Source organism: Crotalus tigris, unplaced genomic scaffold (assembly GCF_016545835.1).
Source record: "Crotalus tigris isolate CLP2741 ecotype Arizona unplaced genomic scaffold, ASM1654583v1 scf7180000017536.10889498, whole genome shotgun sequence".
Taxonomy (NCBI): domain Eukaryota; kingdom Metazoa; phylum Chordata; class Lepidosauria; order Squamata; family Viperidae; genus Crotalus; species Crotalus tigris.
Window position 1 is genome coordinate 9,516,203 of NW_024096460.1, and position 24,292 is coordinate 9,540,494.

Consider the following 24,292-nt stretch of genomic DNA (forward strand, 5'->3'; position numbering starts at 1 on the left):
GGTCATGAAAGGCAGGTGGACGACCTTGAGTCAGTCACTCTCTCTCAGCCCATCCCACCTTGCAGGATTGTTGTTGTTGTTGGGGGGGGGAAACAGGAGGACGAAAGTTTGTTGGATGTGTTCGTGGCTTTGAATCACTTGTAAAAATAATGGAATATCAATAATAAAATTAAGAGTTAATCAAATAAATATGCTGCGGAGTATACATGCCTTCAGAGCTGCTGGGTTATATAAAGTGGCTGGCCCCGTCAGAGTTCTTCTTTGTAGTTCCTTGATTAGGGAAAGCCAGTCATATATAATCAGAGAGCACACCCCACTCCTGTCTAGCACTGATGACGTTACCTAGTTGGGTCATGAAACGTCTGCCAAAAAAACCCCCAACCAAACTCAGAGTGCACTGAAGCAGGGGTCTGCAACCTTGACCACTTTAAGATTTGTGGACTTCAGCTCCCAGAATTCTTCTGGCCAGCTAGTCCACAAATCTTAAAGTGGTCAAGGTTGCAGACCCCTGCACTAAGGACCCCACAGAGATTAAAGCAGCAGAACAATATTTTCCAATCTTCTTCACTCTTTTCACTCAACGCTTTCTGACGTCCTTGGCAACGTTTAGACCAGTGGAGACCACCCCTTTCCCACCACCCAAGCTGCAAGGTTCAGATCTGAGCATCCACAAAGGATCTACCAAGATTTCACGTACTCTTATCTCCCAACAGTTCAATGAGATCTCCAGAAACCGCCAAAACATGTCTCCCTGAAAATTTAAGCACTGATGATGTTATCTAGTTGGGTCGTGAAACGTCTGCAAGAAAACAACCCAACTCAGAGAGCACTAAGGACGCCACAGTCCTATTCCTCTTTCTCCTCTTCCCACTGATGGTGTTCCCTAGTTTGGTAATGAAATGTCTGCAAGAAAACAACCAAGCTCAGAGAGCACCAAGGACGCCACAGTCCTATTCCTCCTCCTCCTCCTCGCAAACCCCACTTCCTTCTAGCACTGATGATGTTACCTAGTTAGGTCATAGAATGTCTGTAAGAAAACCACCAAGCTGAGAGAGCACCAAAAATCCCATTGTCTCCTCCTCTTCCTCTCCACAAACCCCACTCCCCTCTAGCGATGATGTTACCTAGTTGGGTCATGGAACGTCTGCAAGAAAACAACCCCACTCAGAGAGCACCAAGGGCCCCTAATTAAAGCATTATTACAGCACTGACGCAGTTCATTCAGCTACCAACCACCTTCCCAATTTTGTCACTGGATGTACCTTCAGCTGCCAAATGCAGCTTTGAAGGTCAAACTTTTATGTCCTGGTACTTGTTTATGCTTTATGCACGCTGCGTTCTGTGCTTTCCCTTTCCTGCAAGATTCAAATACCGTGTCAAGACACAACGTATTTCATGGGTGACACTGAAGGATCCCAGGCTGCTCTCCTTCCCGTTCCTTTGTCGAGCAAAGAGGAAGTCATGCAAAGAGCAGACGTCCGATTAGCATGTCGTCTTCTGAGACCGCCATGACTAGGAAAGGTTCGCTCAAAGATTAGAAATCTGATTGTAAATTAGAAGTTGAGCGAAGAAGAAAAGAAAGAAAGTGATGCTGAGGAAACAGCCACAGAGAAGAGGGAGTCAAGCTATTCTCCAAAGCACCTGAAGGCAGGACAAGAAGCAACGGATGGAAACTAATCAAGGAGAGAAGCAACCTAGAACTAAGGAGAAACTTCCTGACAGTTAGAACAATCACTCAGTGGAACAACCTGCCTCCAGAAGTTGTGACTGCTCCAATATTATAGGTTTTTTTTTTAAAAAAGAAGAGATTGGACAACCCTTTGTGTAAAATGGTATAGGGTCTTCTGCCTGAGCAGGGGTTGGACTAGAAGACCTCCAAGGTCCCTTCCAACTCTGTGAAATTGGAAGGGCAGATCTTCGGCATCTTTAGGCAAAGGATGGTTGATTTTGGAGTAGAAAATCTTCAGGAATTCTGGGAATTGAAGTCCATGCATTTAAAGTTGCCAAGGTTGAGAAACACTGATCTAGACCAGTGTTTCTCAACCTCTGTTACTTTAAGATGCACGGACTTCAACTCCCAGAATTCTCCCACCAGCATGGAAGGCTGAGGAATTCTGGGAGGTGAAGTCCGTCCATCCATCTTAAAGTTGCCAAGGTTGACAAACATTGATCTAGATAGACCAGGGGTAGGCAACCTTGGCTCTTTTATGACTCATGGACTTCAACTCCCAGAATTCCTGAGTCAGCATAGCTTAGATGAATCAGGAATTCTGGGAGTTGAAGGCCACGAGTCATAAAAGAGCCAAGGTTGCCTACCCCTGATCGAGACAGTTTAGTCCAGGGGTCTGCAACCTTGATAACTTTAAGACTTGTGTACTTCAGCTCCCAGAATTGCTCGGAGGAATTCTGGGAGCTGAAGTCCACAAGTCTTAAAGTTGTCAAGATTGCAGACCCCAGGTTTAGTCTATAGGTAGTCCTTGACTTACAATAAATTTTTTGGCATCGGTTGCAAGTTACCCCACCACTGAAAAAGTCACTTACAACCGGTCCTCACATTTACGACCATTTACGACAGTGGTGACGTGATCATGGTTGCGGCACCCTGCGGTCACGTGATCTTCATTTGCAACTTTCCCAGCCGGTTTCTAACAAGCAAAGTCAATGGAAGAAGCTTAACGACCGCTGGATTCACCGCAGCGATTTGCTTAACAACGGTGGCAAAAAACGGTCGTAAAATTGGGCAAAACTCACTCCACAACTATCTGACTCAAGTCACAGAAATCTGGGGCTGAATTGTGGACCCAACTCAAGGGCTCGTTCTACTTCTTTTGCCTGTTTAAAATATAATAAATATAACACAAAGCTGAATGATATGATTCCCCTACAGCCGGGAAGAAAACAGATGGATTTCTGCATCAGCTTGTCTTATTTCATGGCTCTATTTTATCCAACGGGTTCCATTCAGCTATTCTGGGAACGGTTCCCAGATCTCGAGGTAAGTCTAGCTAGCCAAGTAAGAGGTCAGTGCAGCTCTCTGCTCCACACAGTTTGCTTAGAATCTTTTTTGGCTTTTCGAAACAATGAATACGAGCGCAACAATAATAAGAAAGTTTCTTTAACATCTCAAGAGCAGATTCCATACAACTATATATATATACAACTGGGTCCCTTCCTGTTTAGTGTTCCAAAACTCCACAGCTCTCAGCCTACCCAAGTGGTCCAGACTAGGAAACACAGCCAGAGGAATGAATTCTATTTTATTGTAAGGCTACATCAGGGGGAGGCAACCTTGGCTCTTTTATGACTCGTGGACTTCAACTCCCAGAATTCCTGAGCCAGCATGGCTCAGCTTGGAAACCTCTCCCTTTCCCCTCAGCGTGGCTGGCTCAGGGATTCTGGGAATCGAAGTCCACGAGTCCTAAAAGAGCCAAGGTTGCCTACCCCTGGTCTAAACCCAACATTGGGTCCTTCAGTGCCATCCTAGGCCAGGGGTAGGCAACCTTGGCTCTTTTATGACTCGTGGACTTCAACTCCCAGAATTCCTGAGCCAGCATGGGGGAACTATGGCCCCTTCATGACTCGTGGACTTCAACTCCAGAATTCCTGAGCAGCATGGGGAACTATGGCCCCTTCATGACTCGTGGACTTCAACTCCCAGAAGTCCTGAGCCAGCATGGGGGAACTATGGTCCCCTCATGACTGGTGAACTTCAACTCCCAGAATTCCTGAGCCAGCATAGAGAACTATGGCCCCCTCATGACTTGTGGACTTCCACTCCCAGAATTCCTGAGCCAGCATGGCTCAGCTTGGAAACCTCTCCCTTTCCCCTCAGCGTGGCTCGCTGAGGAATTCTGGGAGTGGAAGTCCACGAGTCATAAAAGAGCCAAGGTTGCCTACCCCTGGGCTACATTAACCAAATCTTGCAAGTTTGAAAGCACAAATCTCCCGCTGTCTCTTTTGCAGTCTGAGAAATTAGGGAGGGTCCTTCTGAGCCTCTTTCTCCGTCCTTTATGCAGCTGTGGGCTATTCTGTCTCTTATCCTTTCCACCGGACAAACGTTTTATCTGGAATTGGACAACTATTTTTCTGGAATGGTACAAGGCCGGGGTCCCCAACCTGTGGGCCACAGAGCACTAACGGGCCGTAGTGTAATTGCTACTGGGCCACGTGTGTGCAGGGTCCCATTTGTGCCAACCTTGTTGCGGGTGCTCACGGCCCCACTCGTGCAAGTCTCATCGCGGGGGCTTGCAGCCCCTACTCATGCGAGTGTCATTATGAACATAGCAGGCGCGTACATGCTCCTGCCCCACCACCAAATCATCCCCTCTTTCCCCACTCGCCCCCCGCTCTGGACTGTCAACCCGGAAAAGATGGAGAACTCCGGTATAAGGTTTCCTGCTCCAGCAAGGGGGTCAGACTAGAAGACCTCCAAGGTCCCTGCAGGTCCCCTTATTTCATTGTTCATCCTAGCCCCCAAAACTAAGCTTAACCCCAACCTTCAGTTACAATTCAACCCCCTATTTCCCTTCTGCCTCAATTATTGGATCGTTTGTAGTTATGACAAACACCCCCCCCCCAAAGGTACTTACTATCTGAAGCTTTGACATTTGTCCCTCCCCCAGGTCACATGATTGCTTTTCAGATGCTTGGCAACCTGCCTGCATTTATGGCTGTTTGCAGCCTCCCATGGTTATGTCACCGCAATTTACAGCAGTTCTGCCGAAAGCCAGCATTTACTTCCGCTTTTTTTTTTTTTTTTGGCAAAAACTCCCCATGGTCTAGTGCAGGGGTCCCCAACCTGTGGGCTGCAGCCCGGTAGTGGGCCGTGGTCTGCTGGCCACTGGGCCACAGGAAAGGCTGGCCAGGGTGTGCGCACACCCCACTTGCGCTAGTGCCGTGGCTACATGGAGCAAAAACAGGACGCTGTGCCATGGGGCGCAAAAACAGGCTATTGCCGTACTGTGGGATGCAAAAATGGGCCGCTGCAATGCTGCAGTGTGCAAAAATGGGCTGCCGCCACAGCGCAGTGCACAAAAATGGGCCGCCGCTGCACTGCAAGGTGCTAAAATGGATGCCACCATGTTGCATGGAAACAAAGCATTGCTCCATGCAAGAACGGGGCAGGGCTAGTAACACGCGGGTGCTAGCCCCGCCTGATTTGCGGCACGCATGTGCTCGCGGCCCTGGGCGCACGCATGCACACATGTAAAATGCCTCCCACTCCCTTTTCCTCTGGTCCACCAACTGACAAAGGTTGGTGACCTCTGGTCTAGTGAGGCATCATGCTAAATGGGTAGGCCACCTTGGCTCTTTTATGACTCGTGGACTTCAACTCCCAGAATTCCTGAGCCAGCCATGCTGAGGGAAAAGGGAGAGGTTTCCAAGCTGAGCCATGCCAGCTCAAGAATTCTGGGAGTTGAAGTCCACGAGTTATGAGGGGGCCATAGTTTCCTCCATGCTGGCTCAGGAATTCTGGGAGTTGGTCCACGAGTCATAAAAGAGCCAAGGTTGCCTACCCCTGGTATAGGGTTTCCTGTGTAAGCAGGGAGTTGGATTAGAAGACTTCCAAGGTCCCTTCCAACTCTATTACTATTATTATTATTATTATTATTATTATTATCATCATCATCATCACTATTACTACCACTATTGCTATTACTACTACTATGATTGTTGTTGTTATATTATTATTATGGATCATCGCACAGTCAGCCAGATGTTTAGACTGGATTTGGCATTTTGTCTACCTATCGGGTCCTTGCCCAGGACCTGGGATAGGCAGATGTGGATGTTTGATGGTATTACAGGTATCGTCGCAGGATGGAAGCAGTTCCTAGTAAGGCCGCCTTTTGCAATTGACTAATAGCGAATTTGTCACTGCCAATGGTGTTCAAGTGGTGCTCCAGTTGTTTTGGGATTGCACCCAAGGAGCCTATTACTATTGGTACTACCCTTGCTTGCTTTTGCCACAGTCTTTCTATTTCTATTTGTAGGTCTTTGTATTTTGTTATCTTCTCCAGTTCCTTCTCGTCTATTCTGCTGTCTCCAGGCACTGCCACGTCCACTATCCAGACTTTTTTGTCTTTCTTATCGACAATTGTTAAGTCTGGGGTGTTATGTTGCAGGTGCTTGTCTGTTTGAATTTTGAAGTCCCAGAGCAGTTTAATTTTATCATTTTCTATGACTTTCTCTATTTTATGATCCCACCAGTTTTTCATTACAGGCAAATGATATTTTTTGCAGATCTTCCAATGCACCATTGTTGCTACTTTGTCATGCCGCTGCTTGTAGTCAGTCTGTGCAATCTTCTTGCAACAGCTTACCAGGTGGGCCACTGTTTCTTCAGCTTCTTTGCATAGGCGGCACTTACTGTCTTCTCAATTTTGACTTTATATGCATATTATTATTATTATTATTATTATTATTATTATTATTATTATTATTATTATGTGGGTGACCCGCTTCACAATTATAACTTACAACTGTAATGGGCAGGCTCCATTATGGTCATAAGGTCAAGGACTACTTATATTGCAGGCGCAGGCACAGTCAAGATTTAAATCTCCACTCATAGCTCTATTTACACCTGGTGCTGGTGTCTACCACCCATTCTGGAAAAGCGGCGGGGTGGAAAAAAAATCGCAACGGGGAGAACAAATATCCCATTTCTTCAAATGCTTGAGTAAAAAAAAAAGCTGTTTGTATTTTGATATTTTCAACTGTTGAATAACAACAACAACAATAATAATAATAAACAACGCTTGGAATCCTTTTAGCCAATCCAGCTAGTTGTCTGCCAAGGCCCTGCTGTTTCCCCCAGTGGCTGTGTTAATATCATAGCCAGATCCTCGTTCTGATCAGGAGCCGACTGCACAGGATGTCTTAGAGACCCTCCACAGACACAGAAGAGGAAGAATGTGTGAAGTGGGAAAAGTCTCCGGGCCCACCCACAAAGAAACAGTTGACAGCAATGAAGAAACAGCCGCGGAAGGAATGTCTGTAATAAAAGTCGGCAATAATATGCCTAAAACAACTGGACAACGCAAAATAAGAGGACCTCCGCTCTGCCTCGGATGCCTTGGTGAACATTGTGTGATCTTTCCAAGATGACTATCCCGTGCATAGAGACCATCACGCAGAAGCTTTGGGGCCAGGAACAACTGCGGGGTTTTTCTGATAGTTACACACAGAATGATTTTTGCCAATAGAAGAGACGTTTCTTTACCCAACCAGGTAACATCATCAGGGCTAGGAGAGTGGAGTCTGCTTTCTGTTTATCTACTAGTGCAGTGGTTCTCAACCTGTGGGTCGGGACCCCATTTGGGGTCGAACGACCATTTCACGGGGGTCGCCAAACAATGCAGTCCGCCATTTCCCCCCCCCTTTTCTTTAGCTGTGCTACTCCCTTTTATTCTATTGGCTTTTGAAAGCCAATAGAATAGACTCTCTTGAATAGAGTTTAATTCTATTGACTTTCAAAAGCCAATAGGAATTGTCCAGGCTGTCTCTGCCCTGCTGAGCCCGCCAAAAGTCCCATTCTGCAAACGGTGCTGCACCAGTTGAGTAGTCCTCGACTTACGACCGGTTGAGTAGTCCTCGACTTACGACCGGTTGGGGGTCGCGGCATTAAAAAGGTTGAGAACCATTGTACTAGTGGCTTGCCTTGTTAGGGCTAGTGGGAATGGTCTTCATGTCTGGGTCTCTATTTTCTTGACTGTCCCACCATATAAATCAGCATAGCTGACTCAGGAATTCTGGGAGTTGAAGTCCACGAGTCATAAAAGAGCCGAGGTTGCCTACCCCTGGTATAAACAAAGAGCAAACTCTCAGGATAGGCAAACAGAGCAGTCTGTCCCTTGAGTAGCAATTCCCAAGCTTTAATTTTAGGCAAACCATCCCATCTACATCAAAGAAATCGCACAGAGCATTCTGTAAACCCAAAGTCAGCAATATCACACCCACAAGTGACCTTGTCCACATGAATGATCCCCATTTGTGTCTGCAACCCGTCATTATTTAAAACAGGTCATGAAAATTTGAGAGACCTCTAAACTTCATGTGAAGTGTTAGCACCGTTTTACAATGCCTTAGTACAAGCGTCCCCAATCCCCGGTCCGTGAACCGGCACTGGGCCATGGCATGCCAGCAACCGGTCCGCACAAACAAGGCCCATCCGCGGGATGCAGGCAGCACACAAAACCACGCACCCTCCGGTCCGTGGAAAAACCTCTCTCCACAGAATCGGTCCCTGGTGTCCAAGAGATTGGTGACCTCTGCCTTAGTAAGACCATACTTGGAATCCTGCATCCTATTTTGGTCATCACGATATAAAAAAGATGTTGAGACTCTAGAAAGAGTGCAGAGAAGAGCAACAAAGATGATTAGGGGACTGGAGGCTAAAAGATAATAAAGAACGGTTGCTAGAATTGGATATGTCTAGTTTAACGAAGAGAAGGACGAGGGGGTGCTAGAATTGGATATGTCTAGTTTAACGAAGAGAAGGACGAGGGGAGACATCATAGCAGTCTTCCAATATCTCAGGGGCTGCCCCAAAGAAGAGGGAGTCAAGCTATTCTCCAAAGCACCTGAAGGCAGGACGAGAAGCAACGGATGGAAACTAATCAAGGAGAGAAACAACCTGGAACTAAGGAGAAACTTCCTGACAGTTAGAACAATTAACCAGTGGAACAGCTTGCCTCCAGAACTTGTGGGTGCTCCAACATGGAACTAAGGAGAAATAAGAGCCTCCCACACCTACAGAAAGTGACCTGCTGGATGAGATTGAAGGTCCAACTAACCAGCATTGTTTCCCAAAACATTTATAATAACACATGGTATTATTTTTCTACTGTAGTGTTTCTTAACTTGGGCACGTTTAAGATGGGTGGACTTCAATTGGGCAATTTTGGGAATTGAAGTCCTCCCATCTTAAACTCGCCCAGGTTGAGAAACCGTGAACTGCCACGTTTTGAAGCACCTTAAAAGTCAAAAAGTCACGTTGCTTTTGAAATTCATTAATTAGCACTTATCACAATGAGATCTATCTAGAACGGTTCTCAACCTGTGGGTCGGGACCCCATTTGGGGTCGAACGAACATTTCACGGGGGTCGCCAAACAACGCAGTCCGCCATTTTTTCCCCCTTTTCCTTAGCTGTGCTACTCCCTTTTATTCTATTGGCTTTTGAAAGCCAATAGAATAGACTCTCTTGAATAGAGTCTAATTCTATTGGCTTTCAAAAGCCAATAGGAATTGTCCAGGCTGTCTCTGCCCTGCTGAGCCCGCCAAAAGTCTCATTCTGCAAACGGTGGGTGCTGCAAGTTGTCTGCAGCGAAGGCGAGCTGTCTGGAAGTTTCCACCCTTCCCTGCTGAGCAACTACTAAACATGTAAGTAAAAGAGGGCCAGGGGTGGGAGGTGGGAGGCTGGCGGGTGCAGGGAGGGTTGCTGGCGCGCGTGGGGCCCGACGAGTGCCTTACCTCCCTTGGGCTGGGCCAGCTGGTGGCCCAGCTGGTGGTCGGCCTGCTCCGTCTCTGCCGCTTGCCAGCTACGCCTTGGCTGGTGCAGGGGATGGCACCACGCATGCGCGGCGCTCCCGGGCAGGGAAAGTCCTCGACTTACGACCGGTTGAGGGTCGCAGCATTAAAAAGGTTGAGAACCACTGATCTAGAACTTTCTCATCAAACCAAGACATCCCCACTTCCATGGGATGGAGCACTGTCCTTTCCACCATCTAGACCAGGGCTAGGCAACCTTGGCTCTTTTATGAATCGTGGACTTCAACACCCAGAATTCCTGAGCCAGCATGGCTCAGCTTGGAAATCTCTCCCTTTTCCCTCAGCGTGGCTGGCTCAGGAATTCTGGGAGTTGAAGTCTACGAGTCATAAAAGAGCCAAGGTTGCCTACCCCTGGTCTACACACCGCCTTCCCCAGGACACAAGCAACATCCTTACAAAAATGTCAACAGTTACAGATAGTCCTCAAGTTACAACAGTTCATTTAGTGACAAAATTACAGCACTACAAAAAAGGGAGTTTTTTCACACTTATGAGCACTGCACCATCCTCATGGGGCCTGCGATCAAAATTCTGACTCTTTGGCAACTGACTCGTATTTATGACGGTTGCAGTGTCCCGGGCTCATGTGACCACATTTTCTAACCTCCTGACAAGTAAAATCCATTGGGAAGCAAGATTCACTTAACAACCGTGTGACCAACTTAATGACTGCAGTGATTCCCTTAACAACGGGCAAGAAAGATCGTAAAATGGGGCAAAACTTGCCGGACAACTGTCTCACTTAGCAACAGAAATTTGGGGCTCAATTGTGTTCATTAAGCCGAGGACCACCTGTATGCGATTGCATAGCCTTTGCACAGTGATGTCATGGGTCGGGTGAAGACCCTTGACCCCCCATCTCTTCAGATGACCATGCTTACATCTTTTGACTATGACCGGCTCAAGGTTGACTCAGCCTTCCATCCTTCTGAGGTCGGTAAAATGAGGACCTAGATTGTTGGGGGCAAATAGGTTGACTCAGTAAACCGCTCAGAGAGGTCGTCTGTCTGTCTATATTTGCCATGACGGTGCAGTAGTCAGAATGCAGCATTGCAGGCTGACTCTGCCCACAGTCTGGAGTTCGATCCTGATCGGCTCAGGGTTGACTCAGCCTTCCATCCTTCTGAGGTCAGTAAAATGAGGACCCGGATTGTTGGGGGCAAATATGCTGACTCTCTAAACTGCTTAGAGAGGTCTCTGTCTGTCTGTCTGTCTGTCTATCTCTGCCATGGTGGTGCAGTGCTTAGAATGCAGTATTGCAGGCTGACTCTGCCCACAGTCTGGAGTTCGATCCTCAGTCTTCCATCTTTCCGAGGCCGGTAAAATGAGGACCTGGACTGTTGGGGGCAGGATGACTCTGTAAACCGCTTAGAGAGGGCTATAAGGTGCTGTGAAGCGGCATATAAGTCTAAGGGCTATTGCTGTTGCGGAAGATGCTACATGGCCCTTTTGCTGTAAAGCTTTCTGACCTCTTCTTTTTCACACACGCAGACGGCTTTAGAAAAATAAGGCTTATTATGCATTGGGGAGAGGGCAAAGCAGGCAAAAGGAAAGGAAAAACTCTGAGTAATACGAAATTGCCCGTTACACCTAATCCCGTTGCTAAGTCACAGCCATCTCTTCTTATCTCAGTCTTGGGAAAAAAAAAAACAGATGGGTGTGTTCCTGACCTTGTCTAAACCCCTAAAATACTAATAACCTGTTCTCTCTTTTGTCCCCTCCTTCCTCCTTTAATTTTCCAGCCAGCTAATGCAGAATTTTAACTTCCTTAATCCCCAGCTAGCCGTTAAATGCATCACTCCAATGCAGTCGAACACTCTGTGTGTGTGATTTCACACTGAAGGTGTTCAGAATTGGCTCTTGCTTTCAGCCCCAGGCGTTTACCGACACCTTCTTTTCTTGACAAAAATGTGGATTTGAGAGAAGAGAATTATTTCTACTCAATCAGGGTTGAACTGAGGGGGTCCTTGATGGTCTCTGAGCGCTTGTTTTCTTGCAGACGTTTCATTACCCAACTAGATTATATCATCAGTGCTGGAAGGGAGTGAGATTTTCAGAGTGAAGAAATCAGAATGGGAGGAGGAAGAGGAAGAAGAAGAAGAAGAAGGAGGAGGAGGAGAAGAAAACTGTGGGGTCCTTGGTGCTGAGTTGGGTTGTTTTCTTGCAGACGTTTCATTACCAAACTAGGTAACATCATCAGTTCAAGAAGGGCATAGGGTTTGCGAGGAGGAGGAGGGCAAGCAAAGTCAACGAGGAAGCCAGATTCATTTAACAACCCATGCTACTAATTTAAGAACTGCAGGGATTCACTTAATAACTATGGCAAGAAAAATTGTAAAACAAGGCAGGACTCAGTTAACAACTGCCTTGTTTAGCAGCAGAAATTTGGGCCTCAATTGTGGTCGAGGACTAGCTATAGTGTAGTGTCAGACCAACTCTAACCATACAATGATGTTTGGCTCTTATTCTTCCAGGATGTAGACTTTCCAGTTTGCCCTAAGGCAGGGGTAGGCAACCTTGGCTCTTTTATGACTCGTGAACTTCAACTCCCAGAATTCCTGAGCCAGCATGGCTCAGCTTGGAAACCTCTCCCTTTTCCCTCAGCATGGCTGGCTCAGGAATTCTGGGAGTTGAAGTCCACACCTCTTAAAGTACCCAAGGCTGAGAAACAGTGGGCTAGGCCAGGGATAGGCAACCTTGGCTCTTTTATGACTCGTGGACTTCAACTCCCAGAATTCCTCAGCCAGCCTGGCTCAGCTTGGAAACCTCTCCCTTTTCCCTCAGCATGGCTGGCTCAGGAATTCTGGGAGTTGAAGTCCACGAGTTATAGAAGAGCCAAGGTTGCCTACCCCTGCCGTAAGGCTTGGGATATCATCTTTAGACTTAACAGAATAACATAACAGCACTGTTGGAAGGGACCTTGGTGATCTTGTCCAATCCCCCACTCAAGCAAGAGATCCCATCCCATCCAAGGATTAACTAGGATCAAAGCTTCTCCAACAAGCTAAGGTTGCTTTGGACTCCCCTGGTTCTTTCATTGGGGCAAGCAGATCCAGGCTAAACTACTGATTATTCTTTCTTTCCTCAACTACAAGCTATCTCACTGTCCAAGCTCCAACTTTCCACTTGGTGTTTGTTTCTCAGCCTTGGCAACTTTAAGACTTGTGGACTTCAACTCCCAGCATCCCACAGCCAGCATGAGGAATTCCGCAGCATGGCTGGCTGTGGAATTCTGGGAGTTGAAGTCTACACATCTTCAGGGGGCCAAAGTTGAGAAACACAGCTCTATTTGGTAACACCGCTGCTGAGTGCTGAGTCTCCTGCTCTATGCAACTGTTAACTTCCCAGAACAAAACCCTTTAAAATGCTTTTTTTTTAAAAAAAAGAAGATCCTATTTTCTCTTCTTGGGAAATATCCGGCTTTTCATCGTTTTGTTCCTCTTCGGAGTTAGCACATTCTTCCTTCTTCCTCTTTTAATGGGTGTTTCAGACAACTGCTGGCATGTCGCTACCCAAAATGAACTTCTGTTTTTCTTTTTTTTTGGGGGGGGGGGGTGTTTGCTGAGGCAATTCTCTCTGCAGCCCAGTCTTTGAAAAACCTTGGGACCCATAATCCTGGGCTTGCTGCCCACCCTCTCTCTGAACAGCCTCCTGCCTGGCATGGGCGCCGGTGGCCGACTTGAGGTGGGGAAAGTTATCTGGGGGAGACTATCAAACCCAAATGGCTGGTTCCTCATTTAGCTGGTTTTTGTGGGTCTGATTGCAAAAGTTGCGTGGGCCTACTCAACAGAAGAAATCACAGTTGGGAGGTGTGGTGCAAATCATTGACGTAAGGAGGACTTTAAAAGAGGACTGGACAACATCATGGTGGGCAAGCTACCGGTGACTCCTTTTCGATGGCTGTTTGTTACCTCCAAAGTCACAAACCTGGGTCTGGATTTCTACAATGTCACTGAAAAGAGAGTAATTGCACATTATGTCCATCATCTGTTGGACATCATGCAAAACATCATGCAATAGGCTATTAGGCTGTCTCTGTTCAAAGTCTCCAACTACTTTCTTGGCAGTAGTACTTAGGTTGTTAAAGATTTATCTTCCATTGACATAGGTTTTTCATCTGAATAACAGACTTGGAAGGGACGTTGGAGGTCATCTAATCCAACCCCCTGCTCAGGCAGGAAACCCTCTACCATTTCGGACAAATGGCTGTCCAGTCTCTTCTTAAAAACTTCCAGTGTTGGAGCATTCACCGCTTCTGGAGGCAGGTTATTCCACTGATTAATTGTTCTAACTGTCAGGAAGTTTCTCCTTAGTTCTAGGTTGCTTCTCTCCTTGATTAGCTTCCACCTGTTGCTTCCTGTCCTGCCTTCAGGCACTTTGGAAAATAAGCTTGACTCCCTCTTCTTTGGGGCAGCCCCTGAGAGATTGGAAGGCTGCTATGATGTCCCCCCTCGTCCTTCTCTTCATTAAACTAGACATACCCAATTCCAGCAGCCTTTCCTTATATGCTTTAGCCTCCAGTCCCCTAATCATCTTTGTTGCTCTTCTCTTCCCTCTTTCTAGAACAGGGGTCTTCAAACTAGGCCCTTTTATGACTTGTGGACTTCAACTCCCAGAATTCCTCAGCCAGGTGATTAGCCTAAAGTAGGGGTGTCAAACTGCCGGCCCACAGGCCACCTGTGCCATCCGGAAGCCGCGCCCACCCCATTGCCGGCAATGGCAAAACTGTCCCGATACGTCTCGTGACGTCGCAAGTTTGACATGTCTGGCCTAAAGTCACCCAAGCCTAAACCAGGATTAGAACTCACCATCTCCTGGTGATTGGCCCGAAGTCACCCAGCCAGCTTTCATACCTTAAGCAGGACTAGAATTATAGTCTCCATATTTCTAGTCTGATGTCTTCACTATTACATCAGAAGCTATCCCTCTGTCACAGACCGGTGGAGAAATTCTCTTTATTTCTATTTGCCACTGGAAACTATTTCTCCATGTTTGTCTTGCCACTGTGCAAGTGATTTTAAGAGTTTAAGCATGTGCGTGTAATTTTAGATAGCTTCCCCTTCCTTTTTTTTTCCTTCAAGCTTTCAACCAAATCTACCTTTCATATAACTTTTCCTGACATATGATACTTTGGCAGGGAATTTTCACTTCTAAATGCACTTAAAGAGTCTTTCCTCTCCAAATGCAAGTAGTCCTCGACTTACGACCACAGTTAAGGCCAAAATTTCTGTTGGTAAGCGAGATACTTGTTAAGTGGGTTTTGCCCCATTTTACGACCTTTCCTGCACATTGTTAAAGTGAATCACTGCAGGTGTTAAGCTGGTAACCCGGTTGTTAAGTGAATCCGACTTACGACCAGAACTGAGCCCAAAATTTCTGTTGTTAAGCGGACATTGGTTAAGTACGATCTTTCTTGTCACAATTTGTTAAATAAATCACTGCGGTTGTTAGTCACACGGCTGTTTAGTGAATCTGGCTTCCCCCATTGACTTTGCTCGTCAGAAAGTCGCCAAAGGGGATCACGTGACCCCGGGGGACCCTGCAACCGTCATAAATACGAGTCAGTTGCTAAGCATCTGAATTTTGATTACAAGACCGTGGGGATGCTGCAACGGCTGTAAGTAACTTTGAACAGTCAGTAAACAAACTGTTGTAAGTTGAGGACTACCTGCATACATTTTTTGTACATTTAAAAAAATGTCTCAGGAAAAACCTAAGTCGAAGTATTGGTAAAATACAAATTCTTTTCTCTCCTATCTCAATGCACCCAATGTATTCATATTCCTCCGTTTTTCAACCTTAGCCACTTTAAGATGGGTGGACTTCAACTCCCAGAATTCCCCAGTCAGCATATCTGGCTGGGGAATTCTGGGAGTTGGAGTCCACCCATCTTAAAGATGCCATGCTCCAGAAACACTGTGCCAAAGCATACTGAAGCAGTTTGCAAAAGAAACAGTGGTTAAAACCAGTGGTGGGATTCAAATCCCTGAACAACTGGTTCTCTGCCTGGGCCTCCGAGGCCTAGAACAGATTTCTGGAAGTGGCATTCCCACACTTCCGGCGGGCCGTTCTAGGCCTGGGAGGCCTTGCCCAGGCCTCTCAGGCCTAGAACAGACTTCCAGAAGTGGCATCCCTGCACTTCCGGAAGGCTGTTCTAGGCCTGCGAGGCCTTCTTCACGGGTGTATTCAGCCAGTTCTCCGAACTCAACAAAATTTAGCTACCAGTTCTGCCAAATCGGTGCGAACCGGCTGAATCCCATCACTGGCTAAAACAAACAACAAACTATATGTTAAAGCAATCTAAATTTTGAAGAGCTCTCTACCTATATTCCTAATGGCAGAGTTCGGATAAAACCAATGGATTTTCAACAATCCTCCCACAGATAGTCACCCCTTCCCAAATTCCAAGATGGTACTTAACCTGATTATTGAATTAAACCATGTTCTGGGTTTGCATTAGATACTGAACCCTTAGCTAACCAAAGCAGACGGCTGTTTGTGCAACAGGCTCAGCCCCATAAAATTAAAATGCAGATGAACCAAATTTAATGCCTGGACCCGAAGTGCAAACTTTCAGACGAACACAAGGGGGCAGCAACAGGTTAACAGTTTCTTTCCCCCTTGTGGTTGGTTAGAGTTTTGCAGCCACTGCATTTACAACTGCAGCCACTAAGCCTTGATTGGAGGACAGTATCCTGTCTGAATGCAACCCCCAGATAGTTATGGGGGTCACAACCGAATTCGAGATAAGAGAGGGCCAGACGAATCACTCCGCAGCCTACGTAAATATCCTTTTGAATGTGTCCTGCAGAAATTCCAAAATTAACTTTGAACATGCTGGAGGAACAGATTAAATTCCACGGAGGGGGTAGGCTGCCCCAACCATAACAGAAATGAAAGGAGATGCACGTCGAAAGGATTAATTTAGCTTTAGGCCTTGATCACATCTGCTTTCTGGAGCCCAGCCCACTGAAGCAAGATGAATTTAAGTCCATCTGTATCGCTGGCTCTCAAGATTGGAAAATGTGCGTTATGAACCCAGAGGTGTCCCCCAAAAATATCAAAATGGCCGCCACGACATGAGGTCAAAGTTCCACCTGAAACAGAGAAGGTCCGGCAGAACGACTGTAGCCGCCATCTTGATTTTTTTTTTTAATTATAAATTGAGGATACTCCTGTGTAAACTCAAAAACAGTAAGTCCTCAACTTACAACCATTGGTTTAGTGACCGTTTGAAGTTACAATGACATGCTGAAGGAAAGTGCCACACGATCATTGCAACATCCCCATGGTCACGTGATCAGAATTCAGGTGCTTGGCAACTGGCATGTATTTATGATGGTTGTGCTGTCTCGGGGTGTGTGTGTGTGTCATGTGACCACCATCTGTAAATCTTTCCAGCCGGCTTCCGACAAGCAAAGTCAACCGGGGAAGGCAGATTTGCGTAATTGCACAATTCACTTAACAACTGCAGTTATTTGTTAGCACATTGTGGCAAAAATGGTCATAAAGTGGGGCAGAACTCACTTAACAACTGCCTGAAGATTTTGGGCTGAATTGTAGTCATTTAAGTCGAGGACTATCTTAGGAGCATTATTCAACAACAGTCACACATGGTGTCTAATCCAGGGGTCTTCAAACTTGGCCCTTTTGTGACTTGTGGACTTCAAGTCTCAGAATTCCTCAGCTAGGCACACTGGCTGAGGAATTCTGGGACTTGAAGTCCACAAGTCATAAAAGGGGCAGGTTTGAAGACCCCCGGCCTAATCTGAGTGGTGAGAAAGTATACAGGTAGTCCTCAACTTACGACCACAATGGAGTCCCAAATTTCTGTTGTTAAGTGAGACATTTATTAAGTACGTTTTGCCCCATCTTACGACCTTTCCTGCCACAGCTGTAAAGTGAATCACTGTTAAGTGAGTAACCCACTTGTTAAGTGAATCTGTCCTTCCCATTGAGTTTGCTTGTCAGGTCGCAAAAGGAGATCACGTGACCCTGGGACACTGCAATGGTTGTAAATATGAACCAGTTACCAAATGCCTGAATTTTGGTCAAGTGACCACGAGGATGCTGCAATGGTCGTAAGTCTGAAAAATGGTCACAGTCACTTTTTTCAGTGATGCAGAAACTTTGGACCAGTCACTAAATGAACTGTTGTAACTCGAGGACTAGCCTGTACTGAACTCATGGCTTGAAAGTCTACTTTGCTATTTCACGAGTCGTTTGTCTGGTGCAGGGGCAGGCAACCTTGGCTCTTTTATGACTCGTGGACTTCAACTCCCAGAATTCCTGAGCCAGCCTGGCTCAGCTTGGAAACCTCTGCCTGTCCCCTCAGCGTGGCTGGCTCAGGAATTCTGGGAGTTGAAGTCCACGAGTCATAAAAGAGCCACAGTTGCCTACCCGTCTGGTCTGAATCCACACAGCTAGGTAGGTTTGTGCATGTGTGAACTGCACAAAATGTACATCTTTGAGGGCTGAGCAAAAGCCCCCAGCCTCCATCCCGTGAGCAAAGCAGTTAGTCCAGCCTTCCACAACTGGATGCCAGATGTTTAGGATTTGGTCATGGAGGTTAAAGACAATGCTGGCTGATAATGATCAGAGCTGGAGTGCAGCTTATCTGGAGTGTTTTGGGGATGGGGAAACTGTCTTAATGTATCTCGAAGTCTCTTTATCAAGACTAAATTTCCCTGATGACCATAGAGACAGTCAGTCATCCAGGTCACAGCTGTCCCAAAGGTGTTTTTTTTCAAAAGGCCCCTGGACTTTGTTTTTCCTTGAAGACCTTTCACTTCTCGTCTAAGAAGCTTCTTCGGTTCTTCAGAGAGAAACTAAGTTTTCAAGGAAAAGTCTTCAAGGAAAAACGAAGCCCACTTGCCTTTTGAAAAAGCACCTTTGGGACTAACTGTGCATCTTGCAGAAGGAAAGATCTAATATTCCAAACTTAATAATAATAATAATAAAGTTGGAAGAGACCTTGGAGGTCATCCAGTCCAACCCCCCTCCCCACTCAAGCAGGAGACTATTCCAGATAAATGGCTGTCCAGTTTCTTCTTAAAAACCTCCAGTGTTGGAGCATCCACAGCTTCTGGAGGCAGGTGGTTCCACTGATTAATTTTTCTCGCTGTCAGGAAGTTTCTCCTTAGTTCTCAGTTGCTTCTTTCCTTGATTAGTTTCTATCCGTTGCTTCTTCTCCTGCCTTCAGGTGCCTTGGAGAAGAGCTTGACTCCCTCTTCTTTGGGGCAGCCCCTGAGATATTGGAACCCTGCTATCATGTCCCCCCTCGTCCTTTTCTTCCATTATGGGAAAATGGATTCACAGCTGAAAGCTGGAGATTTGCGGGCGCCAAATGAACTTTCCCAACGGAGATGTGTTGGATTTTGAACTCAAGAGGATACAGAAACACGAAGGCAGCACCTGTTTGCAACACTACACAGCAGTTGTGCAAGGGTGCGAACAACCAGAGTTAAAAATGCGCCCCCACTGGCTGCAAGCTGAGCCAGTATTGTATATTATGTTTGAGGAACATAACTATGGTGTCTTCGACAAACCTTGGAGAACAGACTGCTGGGTAAAAAGGGGAAACCCTCACCACATCTCACAACTGCCAAGAAGGAAAAAAAAAAGCTGCATATCTTCCTTTCTAGTGTATCACAAGGACTGCGTTCACACAGCATGCTCACCTAACCTGAACTGCATTCACACAGAAGGTAACCTAGCCTGAGTTAAACTCTCTTTTGCCTTTGCATAGGACTTCCCACGGCACGGTGCCAGAAGGCCTGCATTCCCCCCCCCCCCAAAAAAAACCCCAAACCAGAATTCAATGCAGGTTTTGTGACTAGAGCCATCAGGGTTTTAACTGGTCCGGTTAAAGGCGTTGTGTGAACACAGTCAATGTTTGAGGAACAGCAGGCTCCCTTAATGAATGAAAAGCTTTATTCAGTTTGAGATCTTCTTAATACTTGTAACAACCCTAGGATTTCCTAGCTCACCAAAGCCAAAGTGGCCAGGGAATTTTGCTAAAAGCAGTGGCAGCACAAGTAGAGAAATTAAAACAGATGCCCCTGCTTTGCAAGAGAGAGAGAGAAGTGCAAGATGATCAGGGGACTGGAGGCTAAAACATATAAGGAATGGCTGCTGGAATTGGGTATGTCTAGTTTAATGAAGAGAAGGACGAGGGGGGACATGATAGCAGTATTCCAATATCTCAGGGGCTGCCCCAAAGAGGGAGTCAAGCTATTCTCCAAAGCGCCTGAAGGCAGGACAAGAAGCAACGGATGGAAACGAATCAAGGAGAGAAGCAACCTAGAACTAAGGAGAAACTTCCTGACAGTTAGAACAATTAACCAGTGGAATAACCTGCCTCCAGAAGCGGTGAATGCTCCAACACTGGAAGTTTTTAAGAAGAGACTGAACAGCCATTTGTCTGAAATGGTATAGGGTTTCCTGACTCAGCAGGGAGTTGGACTAGATGACCTCCAAGGTCCCTTTCAACTTTACTATTATTATTATGGATCATCGCACAGTCAGCCAGATGTTTAGACTGGATTTGGCATTTTGTCTACCTATCGAGTCCTTACCCAGGACCTGGGATAGGCAGATATGGATGTTTGATGGTATTACAGATATCGTAGCAGGATGGAAGCAGTTCCTAGTAAGGCCGCCTTTTGCAATTGACTAATAGCGAATTTGTCAATGCCGATGATGGGTGTTCAAATGGTGCTCCAGTTGTTTTGGGATTGCACCCAAGGCGCCTATTACTATTGGTACTACCCTTGCTTGCTTTTGCCACAGTCTTTCTATTTCTAGGTCTTTGTATTTTGTTATCTTCTCGTTCTTTCTCGTATTATTATTATTATTATTATTATTATTATTATTATTATTATTATTATTATTATTATTATTATACAAAGAAATCAAAGAATCCGGATTCTTCTTTTACTGGAATACAAAAACTGATTTTAATGACTTTTTGAAAATTTTAATGGCGTGTTTATCTCACCCTATTCTACTCTCCCGGTTGCGAAGAATTTAGCGTATCCAAAAGCTTCCGGGGGTAAAAAGATCTTTGGTGAAAAAGCAATAAGGAACCCAAGTTCAAAAGATAAAACTTTCAAAGAGATGCATGCTTTATTAATCTCAAGCCTTTAGATGCTGCTTCGCTATAAGGCACAAGGATTTAAAATCTCTAAAGACCATCTCCGCTATGAAAAACATCACAAGCCAGGATGTCTAATTGGAGATTATAGTTTAAGATGACTCTTCAGCCATGCCTATCAAGTTCCCCAGAATAAAAAAAAAAAAGAGATTTCCTGATATCTTGATGTACACTGCACATCAAAGCAATTTCCCCATTCTATGTTCTGCAATCCAAACACGCGTGCAAAGACTTTAAAATCTGATTTATCTCCTGGACAATCTGAGATAAACCATCTCAATAATGATGGCGACCCCAGGGTGGGGGCGGGGAGACAGGAACTAAACTCACGGCATTGTTGCAATTAAGATTAGGGCCTATGTCATGTCACTGCAGCCTTAAGACCTGCTCATATCTGAACCCCAAATACAGAAGTAGTCCTCGACTTACGACGACTGTTGAGCCAACATTTATGTTGCTAAGTGCGACAGTTGTTAAGTGAATTTTGCCCCATGTTACGACCTTTCTTGCCACAATTGTTAAGTGAATCATTTCAGCTGTTAAGATAGTAACATGGTTGTTATGTGAATCTGGCTTCCCCCATTGACTTTGTTTGTCAGAAGGTCGCAAAAGGGGATCACGTGACTCGGGGAACCTGCAACCATCGTAAGTACATGCCAGTTGCCAAGCATCTGAACTTTGATCACGTGACCATGGAGATGCTGCAATGGTTGTTAAGTGTGAAAAATGGTCATAAGTCACTTTTTTCAGTGCCGTTGTAACTTCAAATGGTCAGTAATAAACTCTTATAAGTCGAGGGCTATCTGTATAAAGCAAGAATCCAATATTTATAGAGCAGAGGTAGGCAACCTTGGCTCTTTTATGACTTGTGGACTTCAACTCCCAGAATTCCTGAGCCAGCCGCGCTGAGGGGAAAGGGAGAGGTTCCCAAGCTGAGCCAGGCTGGCTCAGGAATTCTGGGAATTGAAGTCCACGAGTCATGAGGGGGCCATAATTCCCCCATGCTGGCTCAGGAATTCTGGGAGTTGAAGTCCATGAGTCATGAGGGGGCCATAGTTCTCCCATGCTGGCTCAGGAATTCTGGGAGTTGTCCACGAGTCATAAAGCGGCCTAGGCCAGAGGTAGGCAACCTTGGCTCTTTTATGACTCGTGGACTTCAACTCCCAGAATTCCTGAGCCAGCCACGCTGAGGAGAAAGGGAGAGGTTTCCAAGCTGAGCCAGGGTGGCTCAGGAATTCTGGGAGTTGAAGTCCAGGAGTCATAAAAGAGCCAAGGTTGCCTACCCCTGGTATAGAGAGACACTGTCAAACAAGGGATGAGGTGAAAGCTTTACACTTCACACTAAACCCTGAGCCTCGGCCGACAAACTAGTGCCTGAATTCGCACAATTAAAGTGAAATCTTAAAACGGACGAAACAGGAGTTTGTGACCTACTAAAAACTCCTCTGTCACATCTTTTGTTATTTTCCTTTTTCAACCTGTGGTGGGGCCACCGAGGCATGGAAACGTGAACAAGAGACATAGATCCGGCCTGCTGGTGCACTATTAACATTTGGTGCATGCGCAAAGCTATTATCAATTTTCATTCGCCCTCCAGCATAAACCATAAATAGGAATTAAATACAGCTATGGAAAGGCAGAACTTTGCAAAACTATGTTAGATTTCACTCAACCTGTTCCCCAACATCGATTATAAAAGAGGGAGAATTACACTGAGAATACAAAATGCAGAACTTGACCGTGGGAAGGGGACCGTGGAGGTCTTCTAGTCCAGCCCCCAGCCCAAGCAGGAGACCCTATACCATTTCAGACAAGTGGCTGTCCAATCTTTTCTTGAAAACCTCCAGTGATAGAGCGCCCACAACTTCAGGAGGCAAAGCGGTTCCACGGATGGTTCTGTCTGAAAATTTCTCCTTAATTCGAGGTTAGATCTCCCTTTAACGATCTTCCACCCGATTACAACATAAAATCATAGGACTGGAAGGGACCTTGGGAGGTCTTCTAATCCAGCCCCCTGCCCAAGCAGCAAACTCTATACCAAATATCCAAGGATGGATATTTCTGAAGGCAAGCCATTCCACTTGGACATAGGTTGGTTTTCTTTTGCTCCTACCCCCTTCTCCAACCATCCCCATCTTGGTAGCAAACCCAGTGTAGACCTGGCACCTTCAGACCAAGGAGAAGAATTAAAGAGTTGGGAGCACCACACCATACCTGCACCGTGGCCCAGACCATGCCATCTAGCCATCCTGAAGGCTTCTCCAAGACTTCTGGAGCTCTCTTCCCAAGCTGAGCATAATACGTTTGGAAGAAGAAGAAGAAAAAGAAGAAGAGGAGGAGAAGGAGGAGGAGAAGGGGCCCAATGTGGTAGAAAACTAGAGAAGGAGAGGGAAGCAAAAAAAGAACTTACTTAACAGGAAAGGGCGTGATGGCGGAAATGGCGTAACCAATGCAAGACCCAAGGCCTTTTTGGGGAAAGCTGCAGACGCCGCTGGAGAGCTCTCGAGAAGCGTTCCTAGACACAAGGCTGTGACCACACTGAGGAAGTGGTTGAGAAGCCTGGCAATGTGCAGAAGTGAAGGGTGGGGCCCGAGAGAGTCCCCGTCTTATTGTTACTCATTAAGGCTTTCGGCCGACATGTTGAAACTCCACGACGCAGCTGCTTTCAGGAGGCTTCTCCTGCCTCTGGGAAGATCTGACGGACCATTTTGGGATGCTTTTGAGGGACAAGGTGGAAAAGAGGCAGGAGGGGGAATCTGCAAATCCTACCTTTTTTGGCCCACAGTGAGTGGTGGCGTTCTTCTTCCTGCTAAACCCCACCAGCCCTTTTCATTGGCTGGAAGGTTTGGTGGAGATATCTGAGCTTCCTTCTTCAATTTCCCGTCCTACCGCTGGTCTCCCAAACATAGAAGCCCAGTTCCAGAGGAGACGAAGGTCTTCAGGACGGATCCCTGGCTGATCGGCTTCTCCCCACGACCACCGTCCACCTCAAAATTTCTGTCGCTGAGCAAGACAGTTGCTAAACGAGTGGGGCCCCGATTTACCACCTTTCCTGCCCTGGTTGTGAAGCGAATGGCGGCACTTGTAAAATTAGGAACAGGGTCGTTAAGTGAAACCGGCTTCCCCCACTGACTTTGCTTTTCAGAAGGTCGCAAAGGGGGATCCCTTGAGCCCGGACTGTGCAACCGTCATAAATATGAGTCAGTTAGCAAGTGTCTGAATTTTGATCACATGGCCGTGGGGATGCTGTAATGGTCATAAGTGTGAAACACAGTCCTAAGTTGCTTTTTTCAGTGCTGTTGTAACTCTGAACAGTCACTAAGCGAACTATTGTAAGTTGAGGACTACCTGTATACTCTTATACTTAAGAACACCACCAAGCTGAGAGAGCACCAAGGACCCCACAGTTGAACTATCCAGTTTTGGTCACCACGATGTAAAAAAAAATGTTGAGATTCTAGAAAGAGTGCAGAGAAGAGCAACAAAGATGATTAGGGGACTTGAGGCTAAAACATATAAGGAACGGTTGCTGGAACTGGGTATGTCTAGTTTAATGAAGAGAAGGACGAGGGGGGACATGATA

At 46.2% G+C, this 24,292-nt stretch overlaps 1 protein-coding gene across 4 annotated transcripts in view; it reads right to left on the reverse strand.

Annotated features, from left to right (window-relative positions):
• The window catches only part of RGS19 (regulator of G protein signaling 19), a 63,774-nt gene that overhangs the window by 16,253 nt on the left and 23,229 nt on the right, over positions 1 to 24,292 (reverse strand). Inside the window, exon 1 of one of the 4 annotated variants that reach the window (XM_039347507.1) lies at positions 22,924 to 23,113. The exons of the other annotated variants lie outside the window; for them this stretch is intronic. The gene's annotated coding sequence lies outside the window, so the exon portion shown is untranslated. Of the gene's footprint in view, positions 1 to 22,923; positions 23,114 to 24,292 lie in introns of those variants that run through there. 4 annotated transcript variants of the gene reach the window in all.